The sequence below is a fragment of the Varanus komodoensis genome, unplaced genomic scaffold (genome assembly GCF_004798865.1).
Source record: "Varanus komodoensis strain SLA01 unplaced genomic scaffold, ASM479886v1 scaffold2, whole genome shotgun sequence".
NCBI lineage: Eukaryota > Metazoa > Chordata > Lepidosauria > Squamata > Varanidae > Varanus > Varanus komodoensis.
The window spans coordinates 68578061-68602395 of NW_025335568.1; positions in this window are offsets into that span (position 1 = coordinate 68578061).

Below are 24335 nucleotides of genomic sequence, written 5' to 3' on the forward strand. Positions count from 1 at the left end.
AGATCACGTCCATAAATGCCTCAGAACACTAGTGACTTCTTTGTGCAAAACACGCAAACTACTTAATTCTTTGTGCAAGATATGCACATTGCATTATGCCTTGTGTGAAGGATGCAACTTATGTATTTTTTTGTGCAAAGCACACAAAGCCCACAAGTCGCTACGCTTGAAGTCACTTCCAGTGAGATGTCAAAGCAAATCTTGCATGAAGCAGACTTAAGGAAGAGAAAAAGCTGAAGAAGGAGCTGAGCTGAGGAAGACTGAAGTCTTCTTAGTAGAGGCCGGCTAGATCGGATTGAAGGCCCATCTAATCCAACACTCTGTTCCCACCAGGGCCAACCTGATGCCTTCACAGGAAGATGACAAGCAAGTGTTCCACCCGTGTTCCTCAGCAACTGGTGCACAGAGGCACATTGCTTCTGATTCTGGGGGTCGCATTTAGCCATCGGAACTATTAGCCACTGATGGATGAACCTTCCAAGTTGTGTCCATGGCTGCTTCTTGCGGTGTGGGAATCTATCACTGAATGCTGTACTGTGTGGGGGAGGGCAGGGGGCGCTTCCACTGGACTGCCCTGAATCCCCACCCCACTGCATTCGGCTTCATTGGGCAGCATTATGGCAGAGGCAGGAAACACACTGTGCATATTTTAAGACACCTCTATTGTGTTGTACCTTCTGATGACACCCACTTCCTGCCTGAAGATTTATTTTGGTTGGGTTAGGTTGGGTTGAGGTTGGGTTTGTGTGTTTTGTTTGTTCTTGTTCTTGTTCCAGTTTTTAGCTTAGAAACTGAGAAACTGAGTGAGTCAGAAGGGGCCTCCCAGGCCATCTAGTCTGACCTCCAGCACCAGCCAGCTCCGCTCAAGACATGCCCACCATGTGCACATCTAGCCTATCCTTGAACACGCACACCGATGGGGCCTCAACCACCTCCCGTGGAAGCCCATCCCACACCCTCAGGGTCCTAACCATCAGGAAGTGCTTCCTGGCATCCAAACTGAAACTTGGTTTTGTTTGTTTTTTAATAACGCTGCCACAGAAATTTTTCTCTTAAAGCAACATTTGAAAGACAGTTGGGGTTTCCTCCTCGGATGATGTTCCGAGGGATTCTGAGGGTAACCAAAGGGTTCCAGTAGAAGCACCATTTCTGGTGCTGGTGGTAGAGGCATTGCAAGCCCTGCCTTTGGAGTCACTTATCCCAAAAGCCACTCGGCAAGAAAGCATTAGAGAACCACACCTGGAGCCCAGCAGCTTCTATTGTCTTGTGGAAGACGCAGCAGCAACAGAAGAAGATCCAGTGGCACTGACCGGTCACCCCCTGGAGCTCCCATTGCAGAAATCTGCAGTGCACTTTCAGTTGATTAGTGGTGGAGGAGGAAAAGCATCTGCCAAACTTTATCACAAGCTGTGTCCTGCCTATTCACATGCTCCATGGAAGAATCTGCAGAACTGATCATAAAATCACCAAATAGTAGAGCTGGAAGGGGCCATGAAGGCCATCAGGGCCAACCCTCTGCTGGTGCAGGACACCAAGTTACACCATCCCACTCAGGTGGCTGCCCGGTTTCTTTCTGAATGCCTCTGGTGTGGGAGAGCCCACCACCCCTCTAGGCAACTGGCTCCATTCTTGTCTTGCTCTGGCAGTGAGGAAACTTTTCCTGATATCTAGCCTGAACCTGGGTTGTCCGAATTTGAGTTGATTCTTCTGTGTCCTACCCTCTGGTATCAGCAAGGATTGATCTTGGTCTTCCTCCTTGTGACAGCCTTTGAGTGATGCCATGTCCCCGCTCAGTCTTCTCTTCCCAAGGCTGAACACACCCCGTTCTCTCAGTTTCTCCTCACAGGGCAGTGTTTCCAAATCCTGGATCATTTCTGTTGCCCTCATCTGGACCCTTTCTAATTTTTCTGCATCTTTCTTAAAACTTGGTGCCCAGAACTGGACACAGTATTTCAGGTCAGGTCTGACTAGTGAGGAGTATAGGGGAACTACTACTTCTCGTGATTTAGAAGTAATCCTTATATTAATGCACCCCAAAATAGCATTTGCTGCCAGCCCTCACTCTCAGCTCGTACTTCCACTTTATTGCAGATCTTCTTGTGGGAAAAGACTGAGGCAAAGTAGCAATTGAGCATCTCTGCCTTTTCCTTGGCTGTTATCACTCTGTCATCTACTTTAAGAATCGTTCTCTTTCACATGCCTTTCGTTTTGGATGTATATTAAGAAGATGCATCCTTCTTCTTCTTAGCATCCCTTGCTATTCTCAGTTCATTTCTTGCTTTAGCCTTCCTGACGCCACCCCTGTGATCCCATCCGTGCTATTTGTTTATATTCTTCCTTCCTGGCCTGGCCCTGCTTCCACCTCCTGTGCACGTTCTTTTTTTCTGGGCTTCCTCATTTATTTATTTATTTATGACATTTCTATGCCGCCCCCATCGCAATAAAGCCTTGGGGCGGCTCACAAACGGGGCGGCTTTTGTCTTCTACACCGTTGGAATTGTTCATAGTTGTGCTTGGGGAATCTTCTTTTTCGAGATCCCCCCCTGCACCCTCTTGGACTCCTTTTCCCTTAAGAGTGAGTTGCCAGGCCAAACGTATGGTGACCCACAAGGTCCTTGTAGGGTGCACCCGTTCAGAGCTGTCAGGTTACCTCATGTCCCTTTCTGTCGAGCGACCTGCTGTATCTTATACTGTAGATCCTGAAGTTCTACCTGAACTGACACACCTTCCTGAAGTAAGCAGCTGTGCTTTTATTGGTTTTGCTTTTAAACTAGAGTTTTAAACTTTCAGCTTGTACTGATCATTCTTCTGAAACCTCCAAACTGGAATACTGAAAGGGACATACTTTCTGTGCCACTTTGACCTGGGTGTTTTTGTTGGGCTTGCTTTGGGGTGGATTCTTTCTTTCTTTCTTTCTTTCTTTCTTTCTTTCTTTCTTTCTGGTCTGTTGTCTTGTTTTGGTTTTGTTGGTTGGCTGTTTTCTGGGTTTGTGTGTTCGTTTTTTGCTGCTACATTGGATTGTGATTGAATTTGGAAGTTATTCTATTTATTTATTATTTCTGAATTTGTATGCCACCCACTAATCCAGATGGATTCTCTAGGTAGCTTATGGTAAAATACTAAGAACAACAATAAATCCAATTAAAACTACAATTATAAGATAGATAGATAGACAGACAGATAGATAGATAGATCACAGTAATACCAATAAGCAGTAAAAAATTTAAGACTGTCCTTGAAAATATTCAGAGAAATGAAAAGTCTCTGCCTGGTGCCCAAATGAACACAAGTTTGGCACCAGGCAAATTTCTTTGGTGGATCTTGTTCCATAGCCAAGGGGCAATCACCAAGAAGGCCCTTCTTCTATTTACCATTCCCTTTATCTTCTTAAGGGACAGCTCTTTTAGAAGGACTGCCTGCTCAGATCTTAATGGGTGGGGAGGTATATATATGTACTGATCTTGCTGTTTCATTCTTATAGTGTGCAATGTTGTCTAGTGCTTAGAGAGCTGGACTGGGACTCAAGAGGTCTGGTTCTAGTCCCCGCTCAGCCATGGAGCCAACTGGGTGACTTTGGGTCAGTCATGGACAGTCACAGGGTTGCCACTGTGGGGATTCACTGGAGGGGAGGAGAACCTCGCTTGCCCCCCTGGTCTCCTTGTAAGAGGAGGAAAGCAGGGGCAGGATTTTAGTGGCTGGGACTAAATAGCCTAAACCACATAATGCAATCAATACATTTGCAGAGCAGACCAGGCTTCTCCAGCATCCCTCCCTGGCCCTCACAGCCGCTGGTCACGCTCACCGGAGCCTGAAGGCAATGGCCACCGGACCCATCTGGAGGGCATGTGGTGGGAAAAGGCTGGGCCAGGCTATGCAGTGACTCATACTGCTTTAGAGTTGAAATCTTGTTCATGTTGTGTTACTAATGAATGTTTTAATTGTATTATTATATTACTATTTTAACTTTTTGTAAGTCGTCCTGAGGCTTGTTGCATAGAACGGGAGGAAAATGTTCTAAATAAATAAAAAATATTTTGAGTCATTGCAGTGTGACACAGAGGCCAAGAGGGTGAACGTCACCCTTGGTTGCATAGCCAGAAGTGTGGCTTCTACATCGAGGGAGATATTACTGCCACTCTACACGACTCTGGTGTGCCCACAACTGGAGTATTGTGCTCAGTTTTGGTGCCCTCATCACAGAAAGGATATAGCCAGGTTGGAGTCAGTGCAGCGCAGGGCCACAAGGTTGGTGGCCGGTTTGCAGGGGATGCCGTACGAGGCGAGACTGAGGGAACTGGGTCTCTTCAGCCTGGAGAAGAGGAGACTCAGAGCATATAAGTGTGTGTGGGGGTGTCACACGGAGGTGGGGAGAGACCTGTTCTCCCCTGCGATGGAGGGCAGGACGTGCTCCAACAGAGCCAAGCTCAGGGAACCAAGGTTCAGTTTGAAAGCCAGGAAGCACTTCCTGACAAGACCCCAAGAGTATGGAATGGGCTTCCATGGGAGGTGGCTGAGGCCCCATCGGGGAGGGTGTTCAAAGATAGGCTGGACATGCACATGGTGGGCACATCATGAGAAGAGCTGGCTGGAGCCGGGGGTCAGAGGAGATGGCCCGGGAGCCCCCTTCAAACGCACTGTGTTTCTATGTTTCTATATTGCCTGGAAAACTATCCCAAGAGCATGAATGACCCAGCAAAGCCCACTCTGATCTCTCATGGTTGTGACTTGCCATGGAAGAACAAGCAGTGTCCGAGATCTCATGCTTATTTCCATCTTTCAGCGAAGGACAGGATATAAATGCTGTTAAATAAATACACGCATGCATGCAGACAATATCTCCCTGCTTGCTCTGTGCAAATGAGAAAATAGTGCAAACTGAGCAGTGAACAGATATGAAATTGGTGTAATTCTTCCCCAGTTGAATTTGTGCAAGTTTCCAATTTGAAGACACATTTCCTAAATTATCTCCATAGCCAAATGCAGGGGAAATTTGTGCAAATTCCAGCACTGACATCCATTTAGACATTTGGATAGATTTAGGAAATGTGTGAAAATTGAATACAAGCACAAATCCAGCAATTTGCAAACACTTTTGATGGCTGTACACCTGCAGACACGTTCACATCCGATATTGCAAACAGGGCACACGCACATGTTTTTCAAACAAGAATGAAGTTCTCACGTGTCAGCAGTTGTGCAGGAATATGCTACAGCTCTTCTGAGCTGGTTTGTAGCCCAGTGCAGGATGAATACCCTTTTACCCAGCATTTACTTTATTGAAGGACAGGATTTTAGTATCTAGGACATTCATTTTTTAGATTTAGTTCTACTTTGGATCTCCTTTCTTCTTCTTTTGTTCATCCATTCATTCCTAGTTTATACATTATGTATGTGTATGTATGTGTAGATATATAAAAACCTTCAAGCAGTCCACGTACAGTATTAAAAACTGCCTTGAAATACCACCTTCACACATCCTTAAAAGCAATTCCAACTAAAACAACAAAACAAATATATTTAAACACTGTTAAAGACAACTGTAAAAAATACAACAATCCAGAGCAAAACAAAAGGCAACGAAATGGAGCATTCGTTCAATGGCAGATATTTTCAAGGCGGAGAAGGCCTTGGTGATTGTGTGCGTTTTCAGGACCCGTTGAGAACAAACCGCATTTGAAAACAAATCGAAGGTTAACTCTGGCAATGCAGATGTAGGCCTCCTCCTTTACCCCCTAACAAGCCTGTTTTCCAGCTGGCATTTAGAAATGCCTCCCTTTCCTTTCCTGAGCCCCCAAGCGGATCCAGTGGGGTTTCCACCTGGACGCTCCTCCTTCCCCCACCCCCTTGTGCCTAGCTGTGATCAGTGGTTATAAGTTTTTTGTACGATTTGCTCCCTATTCTGAGAGGCTGAAATGCCACTCCTTGGTTGTTGTCAATGAGAGTTTCAAGATAGGACATGCGGGCACTTGGGCTCCTCCCCATTGCTTGCCCCCCCTTCGTTTTGATGGCGGCCACCACTGGGTTGTGCCCCCCAAGAGCTGCTCCTCCGTTGAACTTGGCCCTCCCTCACCTTTGCTTTATGAAGAATCACTTAGAGAGTCCAAAACCCTTATTAAGAAACTCTTCTTTTCTATCACATGCTGTCAGGAGCTGAGGTTCCTCCTTCATGTATCCAAAGCCACAGATCTTTTTCCTTGCAAAGCAGTCTTTATTGACCAAAAGCACAAAACACCCAGAATGAATCTCTGAGCATGTACAGAGTGGTTTGCTGAACCTGCAGGATACATGGAACGGGCCAGCATTGCCCTGGGCAGACTGGTCATGTCCCCAGCAGTATCAACCACATTTTGGGCATGTCATGAGTGGAGCCAGCTGGAGCCAGGCATCAGACTAGATGGCCCGGGAGGCCTCTTCTGACTTACTTTTTTTTGATGTTTCTATCATCGAAACCTGAGCTAAACCACCTATGTAGGGATTGAGCGATCCTTCCCTGGTTCTCCAAGCCCAGCCTCCCAGGTAAGAGTGAGAATCCCCAGAATTCAAATGAACCAATCAGTATCCACAGAGGGAATTTCAAACCAAGGAACCTCTGTCATTGCCACCTGGTCAGCAAGCATAGAAAGGGGGCTGCGCCATGCATTCTGGCCCGATCGCCATCTTGCTTGTGATCGAACTATTCTTGAGAATGAAATCCATTTTCCCCCTTTCATCCTTGTCATGCTGGAATCGGCCAGCACACCAAGACTGGACCCCTCATGTCCTTCAAACCCAATCTAGTGTTCACCTCCAGGAACATTCCTTATGAGCATGCCTGGGCCCCATCCCTTCAGGAGAGCCTTCTGAAAATGAGGACACCTCCTCTCCGCACACCGAACCTCTAATTGGGCCACCCTCCTCGACTGGCACTGCATCCTGGGGTGGAGAGGCAGGGCTGCCTCATTCGTGTCTGAATTCCCTGTTCCAAGTCCCGCCCACCAAGGGCTCGTCTTGGCTGTTCCCAAAGGCTGCCTGGCCTCAAGATAAGCATCTCTCTCATCTCGTTGCCTCGAGCTGGCTCACATTCTCCGCCTCCCTTCTCTTTCTGATTCTGATTCCTCTGCAGCCCAGCCCTTGTGAGGAGCACCCAAGGCAGCCACTTTTCTCACTCCCAACACATTCTGGGTGTGCGAATTAATTTGATTTGTGGATTTGTGGAAATCAAAATCTGTTGCTTTTCTGTGGAGCTAACTGTTAATGGAACCCTTCCAAGAGAGAAAGAGACTTTGGCTTTATTTGAGAAATGAAGCCATCCCACAATAACTAAGGCAGTGATGGCAAACCTTTTAGAGGCCGAGTGCCCAAACTGCAACCCAAAATCCACTTATTTAGCGCAAAGTGCCAACACTGCAATAAAACCTGAATACTGAGGTTTTAGTTTAGAATAAACAACTCACAGCCATTCCAAGCAAATATATATATATATCCTTGGCAGCACACTGACCAGCCATGTGAAAGCTCGGACGAGTTGCGGCTAGTGAGTCGCGGCTCGTGACGTCATCACCTGGCGCCATTGCTCCTTTCCGAGCATGCGCAGGGCCCCTATGTGCGCTGTTGTCTGATGCTCGGCTGCTGGGGTGGTGCTGGGGCGGCTTGGCTCACATGCCAACAGAGAGGACCCTGTGTGCCCTCTGTGACACGTGTGCCATGGGTTCGCCACCACTGAACTAAGGAGCTGAAAGGGAATCATATTTACAAGTGATCCCCGCCACCTGTCCTATTTTTTTAGACTTTTGGTGGGAACTGCCTAGAGATGAAAGGCATGGAGGTTGAGAAAGCTACTCTGTTGGATCCTCTGGAATGAAACTTGTGTGGTTCAGTATCCGGCATCTTACAGCTCCCTGCAACATTCCTAGAATAAATGTGATGTTGTCACTCATTCCCAACCAGGGCCCCCCTTTCACTCAGATCATTCCAAATTGGAAATGGGTGGTGTGGATCTAACAGTCCTTGAGATTTGTCCTATATTTGAAGGAAGGGAAGTGAGCAAGATTGCCAGGATCCTTCAAATGCCATTTTGACGCTCATCTCATGTCAAATCTCTGTTCAGATTTGCAATCAGTGTTTGTTATATGTGAACAAGAAAAGTACACGAATTTCCCCAAATGTGCACATTTTTCCTCCAGTAACTTAATTAAGTTGAGCTTCCAGTTTGAGGAGAAATTTATGCAAATTAGGAATATGCACAAAATTAAACTGAGAAAGTTCTGCAAATCAAATGTGGGAGAGCTTGCAAACATTTCTGTTGTTCCCTGTTGTGTTTGGGGATTCAAACATGGCGTGTTCACATGTTTTCCAAGCAGAAGTGACCTTCTCGCACAACCCCGTTTGAAGCCACCTGCTGTCTTCAGGGATGTTGACTGAAATCCTGGTTTGAACATAAAGAACACCAAAAGAATAAAAATCAGAGAACAGGGATCTTGAAGGAGGAATGGGTAAGAATTTTGTCTCCATTTGTTTTTGAGAAAATGTTTCAGGATTTGCAAGGTTCTGCATTTGTGTTGCTGGACAGAATGAAATTTTCAAACATGGAATGTGAGAGAAGCAGAAGTTAGCAGATTTTTCCAGCCAGGTTCTGGGATTTGGGTGTTTTGTCCCAAATATCTGGATTCAAAATCCTTTGTATAAATAAATAAATAAATAAATATTTAGCAATGCCACTAATTAAATACAGTTGTTCCTTCTTCTGACAAGTCTCCAACTCAGGCAGGTGTACCAAGCTGGAGATAGCTGTACCTAGAGACATTAGCTGGTGCAAGTGGACAATAATATCATTTAATTTTGGTTTTGATAAGAATTAGCCAATATATGCAAAGCCCATATTGGGAAGAGAAATATTTTGCAAAGAAGAATGATGAGAGGAAAAACTTGAGATAAAAAAACGGAGACTCTCTCTCCCCCCTCCCCTTCTCTCTCTCTCTCTCTCTCTCTCTCTCTCAATTAAACAATTATGGAAAAAAGCAAAACAGACCAATCAGCCTAGCTCTGCTTTGACACTGTGCATCAACAGTTCATAGCTGGCCAGCAGACTGAACGGATCGATGCCGCTTGAAATGATCATTCTTCTGTCTAAACTGGCATCTATGCAAATAAATGTGTGTATGCAGATTTCCCACAGATCTGTTCCCCCTCTTCTTTAGGGAGAGCAGATGAATTTCCTCTGGGTGCAGCAGGGAATACCCTGCCAGCCCTGTGCTCAGCCCCAGCCCTGCCCTTTTGTTCTCCGGGAAGCCACGTTCCCGGGTCTGTGCCACTGCAGAAATGTCCATTGTTTGGGGGCAATGCAGCACCAGGGAGACAATGAAAGCACCTGCCTGCTCTGAGGTAATGATGCCTTTGCATCGCTTTCTTCATCTTAAAAAAACGCACGGAGGTATTCGGGCACAATTAAATATAGATGAGCTGAATCTCTTGATTGACTTGGAGTGTGTAGGCTGGGGTTGGAAACGTAACCCCTGGGGGGCCACACCCCCTGATAGGCCCAGGGCTATGCCTTTCAAGGCAGGACAATTATAATTAATTGAGCAATCGGACAGAAAGCACGACTCCAGGGGTAGCAGCCGCAAGTGACACGTGGCATATATCAAGCGCAAGACAGACCCCATGAAGGGTTAATCTGGGTTGGCTGGAACAAGGACAGGAAATCACGCCTGTGGCTACTCTGCGCTGATTATGCGAGAGAGCCCTGGAAACAACCTTTCATTTCCCTACACCTTACATGCTTCTCACTTTGGAAAAGAGGTAGGTCGGAGGATCGGGAAACAGACCCTTGCTTTCTCCGTCATCTGCCTTTTGGGGCTCTGTGGAAAAATTAGCTCGCTGTTTCCCCAAGGGAAATGGGAAGCTCGGCTGGACATCCTGGGGGCTGCTCGGTGCCATTCCCAAAGGCATTCCACAGATTTCCCAGCTAGGACCAGGCTGGTGTTTCACCCTGAGACTGCCGCTGCTGAATTTTGGATGCCGCAAACTTCTGAAGCAGGTGTGAAAACACCAGTTCAGATGAAGCATTGGCAGATTAAAAGGAGCTTTGATCAAAACAGCAGACTTTCAAATGAAATGTGTTTTGCACATCCCCGGGGTCCCAATCGCCTGGCCCTACAATTAACTTTCCCTTAGAAGAAAGGTGCATAACGGACACGCAGGATAGAGGTGTATACAGTGACTTGTCCCATGGAAAAGCAGACAAAGGAAAACCTTGGCTCTGCCTCTGTGTAATACGACAATCCAAAGGGGTCATCCAACGAAGATGAAGGCTGAGCAGGGCAGGACAAAGGAAAGGAAAGACGCAGGTAAATGATGCAAGGGGGTCCCAAAAGATACAGTGATGCCCACTTGGAGAGATTTAAATAGGAGTTAAACAAACTTAAAGGGGCTAAAGCCATCACTCACTACTAATCATGGCCTGCAGGTATGCAGCCTGTACATTTCTCAGCACTAGTTGCTGGGTTACACAGGGGATGGGAAATAAGAAGCAGAAAAGCACCCATTTACGAAACTTCCCCGAACTTTAGTTCAAAGTTCAATTTTGCTCATTCCCACTCACTTCTGTGACCTGTTTTGCCAGTTCCTTCGGAATGGAAAAGTGTGTATTTCCAAAAGTGCGTACTTTTCCTCCATTGACTACACCACCGGCTTGTGGAAGGGTGCATTTATGAAATTATGCATTTGTAAAAAGTGTGAACTTTTGAAGACAAACATTCAGACATAGGAATTTTCAAAAAGAATGAAGTCCATGTGCTTCTTTTCCTATTGAGGGTTGTGACCAATGCATGTTTGACAGCCCTGAGAAAGGAAATGAACTTCTCACACATCATTACAAGAGTGGACACATGTCCTCAAACCTGGCTGAGAAATTTGTTTGTTCATTTTTGAGAAGTCTTTTGACCAAGTCACACAATCTGGACCAAACACAAAGAAAAATGCACACATTTCCATACATTGCAAGCTTGAGCAAGGATTTGCAGACCAAAACAATGCATATGACAAGTTCCTTACATTTTTAAATGTGCAAAAGTGTGCCGAAGGGATGGAATATGTACATTTCAAAGACGTGCATAATTGATGCTCACATTTGAGAAACGCAAGCACAAAAATCAGAGCAAAGTTTCATGTGAGCAGGAAATTCAGAGTTCACAATCTGATTTGGTCTTAGTCGGACCAACCTTTGAGATGGAATTCTGGAGCCTTTGGTGAGGTTGAGTTTTGCAGAAAAGCTTATCCTTTCCTGCTTCTGCCCCACTTAACACCACGAAAGAACTACGGTTTTCCTGTCCTGCTTGTGGGCTTCCTACAGAGATCTGATTGGCCACTGCAGGAACAAAATGCGAGGTAGATAGATCTCCAGTTTGATGTGGCACAGTCGTTCTAATACTCTTAGGTTTAGGCAAAAGCATTGCAATTTATCCCAGATGCTGGTGGGAACGAAACCTGGAGGTTTGCTGTCTGTTTCCTCCCGGCCCTCTTTAATCTCTTGCTGGGATCCTTTCTTAATTCTAGTGGTTGGGGCTCTGTAGGACCAAATGCAGCACCTGCCGGATCAGGCAAAAGCCATAGTTTCCCACATGGCCAAGCAGATGCACACCTTGCTCTCAAAGAACATGTGGACAATAGAGACAATGTTTGAGTCCCCGCTCAGCCATGGAGCCAACTGAGAAACTTTGGGCCAGTCACAAACTCAGCCCAGCCTACCTCACGGGGTTGTTGTTGTGGGGATAAGGTTGAGAGCAGCAGCAGGAGAACGGTGTGAGCTGCTTTCCGTTCTTCATAAGAAAAAGGTGGGATATAAATAAACAAACAAACAAATAATAGCCTTCCTGCATAGTGGTAGCCCAGTGGCTAGTAACCAGGGGTCTCCTGACTCTGCTCTTTGGAGGTGGCCAGACGAGACTAGAGTATGACGAGGAGCCACTGACAGAAACTCCATGTGCTGCAGCGATTGCTCCATTAGAGAAGGTTAGTGGAAACATTTTCCAACTTGATGTCCAGTGGGTGACCATAAGTCACTCTCTCCTTCTCTCCCATGAGACGCAACACATGATGTTGCAGCTTGTCAGGTGACTCCGCATCCAGCTAGGCCAGTGGTGTTGACCCCAAATGACAGCAGCAATCCGGGAAGTCAGGCAAGAGTCTTTCTAGCCTGCCTGCAGTGGCCAGGGTGGAACCTGGGACACTCTGCCTGTCAACAGATGCTCTGAGCCATGGGCCTTGCTGTGCAGATGGGAAAGCGAAACGATCTGCATGCGTCACCTGGGGCTCCTTCCGGAAAGACTTCAATAAAACAGCATGGCTTGGAGGCATGGAAGGACAGCTGGTGGCCCTCAGGTTGTTTTAGTCTACGACTCCCACCAGCAGTAACTAGCATAGCCAGTGGGACCAGGACTTCTGGAGGATCACCAGTCGCTCAGCCACAGTTGAAGTGAAGCTCCGTTCATTGCAAGCCACTTTGACAACTCTTGCTTGTCCAGCAAAGTAAAATGGAAACTTTATTTAAAAAAAGAAGTTGTCATCAACGTTTAGATAAAGGGGACATTTTGGGATGAATTTAGAGTTTCCGCTCAGGTGAAATATCACGGTAAGTCAAGTCTTTTTCTCTGGAGTGACTCAGCTCCGTATCTTACCTTTTTGCTTTTAGGTTTTGGTTCTAAACAGGCAGCAATTCTGTGATGCTACATGGCATTTTTGGTCATTGTATTTATCTATTATTAAAGCTGCTCCATTCAACAGAAAAAGAGCAATTATATTAAACTGCTTAAATGGAGAAATTTGAAAATACTGCACTGACTATGCAGGGAAAGAAGATACAAAGCATTATACATGTCAGGATGTTCGTGTTTTCTGTTCTTGCTTCAGTATATGATAAATTAGGCAGCCTTGGAATGGTTTAGTGAAGTTGCTCTAGAACGGGCAGACTAGAAAATGGGAAGTGTAGTTTTGTGGTGAATGTTGATTGAGCTACTGCAGAGTGATCTCACGAGAAAGCACGTTATGATGGGAAATTTAACTTTGCAGTGAACGGAAGGAAACCAGATCTTATCACCCAAAGACTACAATCCTGTGTGACAGACTGAACTTAGCAGTGGTAACATCTGTGCAAACTTTCACAAGATCAAGCTGCATATAAAAGTTGTGTTTCATCGAAGGGAGATTCTTTTTTTTTTTTTTTTGGAGGGGTCATATGGGGGGATCATATCATATTGTAAAATTAGTTTACCCGTTTGAACAAAGAACAGTTTCCACTGAAAGCTTTACTTGGGAAACTGGAGGTAGCTGTCCAAAACCAGGGGAGACCTTTTGAAGCACTGGGTTCAGACACCTATGCCCTGGGAATCTTTAAATTAGACTACTGCAATGCACTTTGTGGGGCTGCCCTTGTAGACGGTTCAGAATCTGTGGCTTGTGCAGAACACAGCAGCCAGATTAATAATTAGGACCCACAGGTCCAAACATAAAAGGTCAGTTCTGGCCTGCTTGCTTGCCTCCATGTTTCCGGGGACCATTCAACCGTGCTGGTCTCAAGCTATGCATCCTTACACAGATTGGGACCACAATACCTGTCAGAACGCCTCTCCCAGCCATGACCTACCTGGACACCACACTCAGCCTCTGGGACCTCCCTCCAAGTGCCAACCCCAAGGCAGGAAGGGGGAGAGCTATCTCTGTGGTGGCCCAATCTTTGGAGCAAGTCCCCACAGCAGCCAGCCTGGCACCAAGCTTCAAGGTCAGGGCAGCTCCTTATACAAGGCCTTGAAAGATCTCCTTGGCCCGCAGGGTGGTGGTGGTCGTGATGGTGATGATGAAAATGATGAAGATAACAATAATCACATGATTTCCTTGCAAGCTACTCTTCCTCCCACTAGCTGAGAAATCACCAGGGTTATCTCTGATCTCATATCAGAGACAACAGCAGGGGCACGGGCAGGATTGGATTTGGCATCTCTTCTGCCCAGAACCAACCGAGTGCCACTGCAAAACTCCCGTCGTCCCCTCGGGGGTGCGAGGCAGTGTCTTCCCCATCGCTTCATCCAAGCGAGAAAGGCACCGTGGCTCATGCCACTCTCCGTGCACGGAAAGGCAACGGGGGTGGGATGCAGAGCATGTCTGGAGAGCTGCTGTGGTTAAGCGGTCTGAGTCCGGAGACCCTGGTCCTAGTCCCCATGGTGTCATGAAGCTCGCGGGTTGCTCTTGAGTTAGTCACTGTCCAGCCCACCTCACATGGTTGTGAGAATAAAGAGGAGAGCAGGAGTAAAAAGCAAGCCGCCTTGGCTTCCTTGAAGCTGGAAAAAGGGTGAGATAGACATACAATTCTTTAGCCTTGAGAAGAGAAGATGGCGGAGAGAGAAAGGCTGTCACAAACAGGAAGGCCAGGATCTCTTCTCAAGCATCCCAGAGCACAGGACACGGAATAACAGACTCACGAGAGAGCAAGCCAGGGTTCGGCTGACATCAGGAAGAACTCCCTGACTGTTAGAGCAGTACAGCGACAGAACCAGTTACCTAAGGAGGTGGTGGGCTCTCTCACGCTGGTGAAATTCAGGATGTAGCTGGACAGCCCTCTGAGAGGGAGGGTTTAACTGGGAGTCCTGCATTGGGTAGGAAGTTGGACCTGATGGCCCTCTGGTCCCTTCCACCTCTCCTGTTCTAGGATTTTATGATTCTCATAAAGAAATAAAAACGATGGCAGCTGACATCAGCCGCTCTGAGCGAGGCCTGGCCCAGGGCCATCCCGGAGCGCCTCACCGCATGCCACTTCTGCATCTCTGCCATTGCTAAAAGGTGGCCTGTATTTCGCACGACAGTCCTAAACAGGCTTCCCCCAGTATCTACATTGTAATCCAGTGTAAAGATTCCCCTAACTAGTTCTGTGCTTCCTGCTTCAAAACTGTACTGAAGACCCTTAAGTGAATTGTTTGGCTGTGGGGTTAGGTTATTTTATTGGCAGGGAAGAAAGGAGAAACCCTGGCAATAAATATTGAAGTCAAATGTTCCATAACCAACAAGACCAAGGACTTAGCATTTCCAGTTTGTCTTAGTGACAGGCAAAATTTTATTGCCAGCTCGCAAGTTCAGAAGGTGTCAAAACATTCAGTGTGGGGCCAAGTCCACTTTGCCGCTGCCGTTATTGTGAGTGTGAGCGTGTGTTTTATTTTACAGGCCATGCTGAATTGTGCATTGCATTCTCCACCCTTCAACTAATTCCCACATCGTGTTTTTTCTCCTTTTTAGGAAAAAATGCCTCACCATCCCATCCCTTTATAGTCTTAGTCTCCATCCAGTCTAGAATTAAGAGTTGCCTCTCAGATTTTGATACAAGTTGACTCCCTCATCAGCCTCTAAGTCTAATAATCTATTCAATTGTTGCTGTTTTTTTAATTGTTGAAATACGTTATATTCTCCTTTTCTTCCCCTTGTGCAGGACTCAATGTTCACCTCCCCGTTTTATCCTCACAACAACCTTGTGAAGTAGGCTAGGCTTAGAGTGAGTGACTGGCCCAAATTCACCCAGTGAGCTCCACTTCACACTGACTCCAAAGAGCCCAGCCCGGCTAACAACTTATATGGAGCAAAGTACATCACACAGACAATTAAGTTAATGACCTTAAAACCACAACTATATCCTAAAGCACAGTAAACCCATCAAGACAATAAAAACAAGCCTATATCCCCAAAGCCCTGCACAGATAGAAAGGAGTTAGCTGGCATCAACACAGCAATGGCGTAGGAACAATCACATCTCTGCCAGAAGAAAGTTTGACTGCTGGGCTTCCACCACCAAAAAGGCCCTGCCAGCCCCATGGACCACATTTCTCAGTAAGTAAGCTTTAGTAAATAAAGGTTACTTTATTCCTCAGTAACCTTTCAACTGAGGAGATCAGCAAAAGAGATCAGGAGATCAGGAGATCAGCAAAAAAGCCAGCAGGCTGGTTGCCGCCTCCTCAAATGCGTTCTGCAAGACCACAGACCATCTCCTTGCCCATTTTCCCTTGGGGTCTCCAACCCTTAGAGCTTTACCATGAGTCCAGTTTGGGTTACTTTCCTCCTTTCTACTTCGAAAGACCATTGTAGGGAAACGGGAAGAAACTGCCATAAAATGCAAGCATCACTGCAGAAAACTGATGCAAGGAGAACAAAATACATACTGTGTACATTAGCATGAGATCAAAGACGGATGAATAATTCTTTAGACTCTGGGCACAAAGAATCAACACCCCCCCCTCCAAAAGATGTCTTCGCTACATGTTTGTGCATCACAACCATGGCGCACATGCCTTTAAATAGTATAAAACTAATGCAACTAACTTAACAGCCCTGATCAGCAACTGGTGCTCTTAGACTGTCTTAAGGAATGTCCCCTCTTATAGACACCTTTTTGGAAATTTAGACCATCTTTGGAAACTTAGATCACCTTTTCCAGGTGCCCTGCCAAAGTAAGTTCAACCGAGAATGCCTTCTTGGTGGTGGGCCTCACTTATGGAGCAAGTTCCCCAAACAGCCTCATCTGGTGGTTCTGTGGAGGTTTGTGTTCAGCGTTTTGCATTTTTGCAGGAGCAGTTCTAGATTGTTATGGCTGTGTTATCAATTCCTAGATTGTTTATTGGTATGCATTGCACTATATTTTATTCTTTTAAATATTTATAATGTGTGTTACATTTTGTAACTGTTCTGTGCAGTTTTAGTTCTTCATCTGTTTGTAACCTGCCTAAAGAACTTTAATCACTGGAACATTTAGAAATTTAATAAAGAAAGAATTAGGTTTTCCTCTGAGAAGACACAGGGAGAATGGCTTGAATGACAGAAACCAGAGACAAGAAATACCTACCTTCCAAGAAAGTTTCATTCCTTCTATACCTCTGAGTCTCCCGCACATAAAAAACTAGAGGCCTGCCCAGGATCGGGGGTCTCCGGCTGCTGACCCCCTATCAGCATGATCATGGCCTCTCTTTTATAGAGCTCTATTTTACACTGGACAGTCCTCTGTTTGCAGGTGTCCTTTCATTCCATGTTACATTTTCTCACCCTAAGTGAATCCAAGGAGCACTTGAACTAGCCTATCAACCTGGGCGATGGAATGGGCCGGCACGCTGGTCCCAACTCTTCGCTGTACACTGAGATGTATTTCATTTCTATTTAAATTAGTCCCATTATTTCTAAATCTGGGTCCTTACATATTATTCAGCCTGTTCTGTTCCTTACGCCAGTCTGTGCTACTTTTGGTGGTTGTAGTTGTTGTTGTTGTTGTTGTTGTTGTTGTTATTAGAACATTTCTATGCCGCCCCTTGCCGAAGCCTCAGGGCGGCTTACAACACAATGCGGCTTACAACACAATATGCGCTTTGCATGCGTGGCCACCCTATCCCATCATCCCAAGGGGCCAGTCTTCAGAGTGACCTGAACCTAATCCTGCATGACGTTTAGGAGGAGGCCAATGGAATTCTGTATCTGGAAGCAAATAATTCAGATGTGGACATCATCAGAATACACAAAAAGCCCCTTGTAAGCCGAAGGTTCGCCACCCCGTTTCCCAAAGTCGGCAAACAGATGCATCTGGAGAATCCACAAACCCAGCACCTCTAGATGGAATAAAGATCAGGGCTCCCTCTGGCTCTTTGCCACCCACAACCTCCCAAGCAATTACCGTCAAGGCTTAATTAACTAGGGTCTACGAGGGTTAAAGAGTCGAAGACCATTTGGGTGAAGATTGAAACAGGACCAAACAGCTTTTGACACTGAGAAGATATTACGGCTGTAAATATAGGTATGGCCATGCAGACTGTGGAAGATGGGTAGTTGTAGTCCACTTCTTCCAAAGACATCAGGTTGGGGAATGGAAATAAATACAGAAGCAGGAAATAAATAAACATGAAACATGAAAATAAATGTGTAAACAGATCACAATGCTGGCTGTTTGCAAGGCTGCTCTCCTTTATTCATCTAAAAAATTAAAATAGAAAGAGAACCGCTGTGGAATAACCAAGACGCAAGGGCATCCCAATTTTCCCATCATGCACCGGCAAGGCTGAATCCACAGCCAGAACGCAGGACGTTGGAGATGCCTGAAATTGCACAAGCCCCGATGGCATGGAAGAAAGTGTAACAGGTTCATAATTGCAACCCTTTCATTACTGTCTCCTCAGTTCCCGGCCCACTAATGTCAAGAGCGTCGTCTTTGTAGCGTTATTGGCATTTTTCATCATATTCATGAAGTGCGGGTCAATTTTCTTCAAAAGCCTCCCTTCGCCAAGTTGCCACAAAGACAGACAGTAATAAATTCTCCTAGTGCACTTGTGAAGGCTTCATAGCTGCGAGCGACAATAAAAAGCAATGAGCCGGGTGTCACTAAGTAACTCCAGTTTACACTGCATTTTCTCTCTTTTATTGAAAACTCAGGATATGAATTTATTAATGAATACACAGACATACTTTGAAGGGTTGGGGGGGCAGAGTAAAAGGGGAGGTGGCGGGAAGAGTGGGGGGGAATAGAGGGAATGTGGGGGGGAGAATGAGAGAGAGAGAGAGAGAGAGAGAGAGAGAGAGAGAGAGAGAGAGAGAGGGACCAAGTCAATTTATTTGATATTCACACAGTGAGTGCCTACATTGTATTGTTTCATCATTTATGGCCCAGCTTTGCTTGTTACGCTGAAGCCCTCCAGGAGGAGAAGGAGAAGAAAAAAAGCAAGGCTTATATAGCAACACCTTGACGTAGATGCAGCTCTACTCTCCCTGTGCTTGTCTCACCTTTAGACCCATCTGTCTACTGCAGGCTTTCATTTTCCGCATTCATACATCAATAGGCTTTGCATACTGACACCTAATTTTGCAGGCTACTTTGGTTATGGAGGGCGCTTTTTGCATATCACTACCCACCCCCTTCTGACATCTCCGGGCTTGAAAGAGGGAGAGACTAGAGGGAGTGCAGAGTGGGGGGAAAGGAAGGAGAAGGGGAAGGAGAAAGAGGAGGAGAGGGCCTTCTTTCTTCTCGGGCCTGATCAGAAATGTCTTGCTATTTGTCACAAGCCGATCTGCCAAATCAAGTTTAATTGATTCAGCTGTTGTTTTCATGCATGTCTTTTCGTTATTGTTATTTTAAGGATCCGGCTGGCATGCTGTGCTTCAGACAAACAGGAGATCTGTCCTGAAAGATAAATATAGGTGCCAATTAGCTAGTATTCCCACTCTGGTTAAAGTGCCTAGTTTGGGAGGAATTCTTAGGATGGGTGGACACAGACATGGAGAGATGGAGAGATTAGATAGATAGATAGATAGATAGATAGATAGATAGATAGATAGATAATAGATGGATAATAGATGCATGATAAGTAGATAGGAAAAACCAGGTGTCTAGTACCTGTCCATTAGGATCTAAGAACCTGTGATTTATGACAGGCACCTGGCTTGTGGCAGAGGCCAGAAGATGTTGAAAATGTTAAAAAAGAAATTCATTCATATCTGTATATGTATACAAACACGCGTGAACTCTCCATCTGTCTCTCTCTCTCTCTCTCTCTCTCACACACACACACACACACTTAGAGAAACTATAACAATTCATTGCATGAAATTTAATTGGTTTATTAATTAACAGAAAACAAATGATGTGCAAAGCTAAAGTTCTGAGGGAAAGGAAAAACATTTCTTGAGTCTTGGGTGATCCATCGCTCCCAGAAAGCACACCATCTTTGGAAGAGGCGTTCGTTCCTGGGTGTGAGAAAGAAGATGGAACGCTTTACTACAGTGGCGACATGCCAGTTTTGAGTTTTCTATACGATTTCATTAAAATACTTAACTTTCAAAAGAAAACTTCTTCCTGATTAATGGGAAGGCACCTTTGTTTTGACTGCTGCACAGGTCTTTAAAGAACAACCCTAAAGGACTATTGGTGTGGCTGATAAATTTAAAAAATAAATAAATAAATGATGGATTAATGAACTAAACTTGACAACGCAAATATATATGACGAGAAAAAGAGAGCTGTAAAACATGCTTGGAAAGATTTAAGACCTACCAGGATATATTTTTTTCAGGTGTGAGGCCTGTGTATAGGGTGGAAGGGCTCACATCCACATATGTGCACACACCTGTACACATCCGCACACACACAAATCCCATCAGTGTTTTCATCATATGCAGGGAAATGGAGACAGAAGCATTTGTGCCTATAAAAAGGATCTTGTTGATTGTATGTGACACTCTTGGCTCAGGTCAACCTGTCCTAAGTCCCAGGTATGGTTGTGTGTGTGCATGTGTGTTGCATTTCTGTCAAGTGCCTAATGGGATTACATTCTTGATGATTCATAATGTGTGATTGCATAGATTTTCTCTACCACCACACAGTTCTGACTTGTTTTTTTCAAAATATCAATAGCAACATCCGGGCAATTATTTAACAACCTCCCTTCCTCCCCCCTTCCAACCGTCCTACGGTACTGAAAATGAAAATGAAAAGCACAAGTCAATAATCTCATGCCCGGAATCCAAACTGTGACTAGTGGCTTCCAGTCTTGAGCTCTGTGTTTAGAATATGATAATTGATATACAGGATATTGTGCGATGGCTAGAACAAAGCCACCCTTGAGTCTTTGTATGGAGGGAACCCATTCTGGGTAACCCCAATAAGGCATGTTAAGCCATGTGGTATATCACTGAAAAAAGGGGAATGAAGCTCCTCTGTTGAACAATGCGGTCTTCTGTCACTTCATTTATAAAGTTTTCACCACCCACGATTGCACTTTGGTGGATCCACACTTGAAATCAGCGAGATGCAAGGTATTCATGGCTAAGTCCCATTCCTCGCAATCGGTCTCCTCTACAGAAGACTAGGTCTGGATTCAGCCCACTAAAATCAAGACGGATTGTGCCACTGACACGCTCCACCATTTGGGATGTCTATGAGCATTTCATGACAGCTCAGTAGCTGAGCCAAGAACCGGTGATGCCTCATTCCAATATATCGAAGCCAGAGTTCCTTTCACTAACAGCAACTGAAGTTTCAAAAACTGCAGTTTTCTTGATGAGCAATTTTAGAAATACAGGAGTGCTGTGATGTTCCACCCTTTTAGTGTGTGTGCAGGTGTGTGCGTTTAATTAGTCAAAGGTAGATTAGAGGGTTCTCCCATTCTGGCAAGGCTTTCAGCTCAGGTATCGTTTCTGCTCAGCATTGCCAAGGTGCAGCCAGCTCACTGTGACAATGCAGCATCATGGAGTTCAGGTGACTTAATTCTGTCAGGGTGCATCCAGTGAGGATGTGCATGAGCCCCCAGGCACTGGATCACAGGTGTCCTGTGCAGGGTGGGAAGGCCACAGGTGTGTTCTCTGCTTACGCTCCTGCTGGTCTGCAAGCAGGTACATTAGTTCAGACCAGGAGGCTGATGGGATCAGGATCCATCCTGATGCACCCTGTGTCCTTCCCACCTTCCTTGTGCCTGTACAAATGGTTGGGTAGCAAAGCATGTTTTATTTCCGCTTCCAGAAGAGGGTAAGCATCAATTCTACCACAAAAAAGCAGAATTGGTTGGATTCAGGTTTTGTCATTCTTAGAATGCACTGCCTTTCTCCAGTTGGTGCTTTCCAGGACTGAAATTCCCGTCATCACACAGTCATGCTGTTTGGGTGACACCGGGTTGGAGACGAATGGAGAAGATTCACTGAAATCAGTGGCACGTAATTTAACCATGCCATGGAACTCTTCTAAGTACCTCTAAGTCTGAATGCAAACACACAGAAGAATAACATGATTTGTGGCACATGGAAGAATCACATGCAAAGGCATAAATCTGGGTGGACTAGAATCCACTTCATCAAAGGAATTGAACTGTAGCCCGCCTAAGTTTGCGCATAACAGATGTGTGACCCTTTGAGTTGCCACTTCTTTGTCCTTTCATTCCCACCTTTAAATAAATAAATAAACTTTTATTGAGTGTCCTCTTTGACTTGTTTATACTCATGCAGCCTTTTCACCTCTTAGGCCTCTCCTCTTCTAGTAGATTGCTTAAGCGTTGGCTTTATTGATTTTTTTTTTTTTTTTTTTTTTTTTTTTTTTTAAGAGAGGGCCTGCTTCCATCATGCGGGACAAGCAGGGGACAACCTCCTGCCCATGGGCAAGGAGAAGGTGGCGCTCTTGCCGCTGGGTGTGATGGAGGCACCTCTGGGGCCACACTGACCGGCCCAGACTTCCCGATCGCTTCGGAACTTGTGCTGTGTGTAAACACGACTGGCCGCCTCGCAGCGGTGTGCCTGCGCCGTTCCGAGTGGCCCAGCCCCCACCTGAGAGAGGGCAAACGTGGCAAAATCCGGCCAGAGTGCTACCCTCTGTTTTGAAGAAGTTCTCAGGAGAGTTATTCCAGAAACGAGGGAGGCTGAAGGCAACGAAGGTGAACCAAAGACAAAAGGGATGGGACCAAAATACCAAAACTACCACCTTTTTTAGCTCAAAGTTCTTGCTGTCAGTGCCTAACTCATGGAGCAAGCATGGGCACCGTTTAGAAAGGACAGGGGGTACATGAAACCATCGATCTGAGCCAGAAAACCATTGTAAGCCAGGAAACCATCTATCTGTAGTTGGTGGAAAGAGAGTGCTCCAGATGCCTGGAGGGTGGTTGCCTGGAGAATTCCTGAGGACCAGCAGGGCTGGATTAGGTCCCCCATCCCGATGTTCATCAATTCATACTAATTCAGCTTAGTGCGACCTCATCACTAAACTGGGGATGGAGAAGGCAGACCAGAATCTAGCTCTCCGGCATTTGCTGGAAGTCTTTCTCATGCTCAGTGCTGGCCAGGAAGAGAGGCAAGCCAGGATCAAGTCCATGAACGCTCAGGAATACGAGCAACTTCTTTGTGTAAAGTATGCAAAGTACACAAGACTTTGAAAGAAGAAAGCAAAGTCTATGTTTTCTTGACTCAACATATGAAAAGTACGCAAAGTCCACAAGAAATGCATGGAAGCAGAACTCTGCTTGCAGAGTGGATGTACAGATTCCCTTGGATTCACTTCCTACTGGATGCTCCAGTGGACACCTGGTGCAAGGTGGCCCTAGGGCAGAGCCAAGTCAAGGGATCCAACTGATTCTCACCCCAAACCAGTTTCTGACCTGCCGCTAATGTGGACCTCACCAGGCACAGCAGTGATCTTGGGGGTGTGGATCACCATGGCCACCATCCAACTGCTGGGGTGGGGAACAGCTGTCACCTTCATGGAATCAATAAAGGCATCAGGAAAGGTCTCTCGATAGCAGCTGTCTTCAGTCTGGAAAGGAAGCCAAGGCCAAACCACCCCCGTCTTTGCCCTTTCTAGGAGCTCTTTGCCAATATTCTGCCTGATGGATTCAACCAACTTGTCCAGTTTGGCTTTGGGGCCATTTGGGCCAATACCTTCGGACGCCAGGGGTGGGAGGAGTGCCGTGCACATGACCCATGTCTCTTAAAGCTGATGGGTGCACTGGATGCCAGGAGCCACTCCTGGGGACCAGATGTTCAGCACCAGAGCAAAAGCTCGTTTTGCATGCACAGGCGTCTCCACACAAGTCAAGAACCTCATGGCTAATTACCACACAAGCATCAATTTCATTGTACCCTTTGCCCAACTGCACCGTTTCCCCATTCTCGGTCCTCCCCACAAATGGAACTTTGCAAATAAACAGGGAAAGCAAGTTACACATACAAGCGAGCCCCCATTTTTGCATACCCTGCTTTTGCTATACAAACAAAAAAGCCCCTGCCCTTTCCATTTGCATTCTATTTTGCCTTATTTCATTTGTCCACCAAAGGATAGCGTTTGTCAAGCCGAACTGATCAGACGGATGTCCGACGATGACAAGCCACGCTGATTTATGCATGTGTTGCGTCAGGTTCCAGCCACCATGGCCGCTCAAGAGTCATCTCCTGAAAGGCATTGTGGGAGATGTTGTCTCCACCGGACAAGTGGCGTCCCTCTGAGAAAGACAGTTATTAGGATACACAATGCGGATAAAGATGAAAAGGACCTCGGCATGCTGATTTGCTGCGACTGTCACACGCAATGATCGCTCCCAGTTTTTCACCTCAGGTACGAAAAGAGGGAGAGGAGCCCTGTGAGGGATGGACTCCATCATCCTGAGCACCGCAGAGACTGAGCGACGGGAACGAAAGTGGCCAGGCCGGGCGCTGCAGAGCATGCCATTTTAAAGCAGGAAATCTGTTATTGTGATGTTAGCGAGAGGCGAACAAGGCAGGCAGGCTCTTTCAAGTGTAGTTCGGCGCTCTCTTAATGAGGGACGGGGTCTTCTTAAGAGCCAGCCAACTGCGGAGGAACGTATACCCTCAGTCGCTGA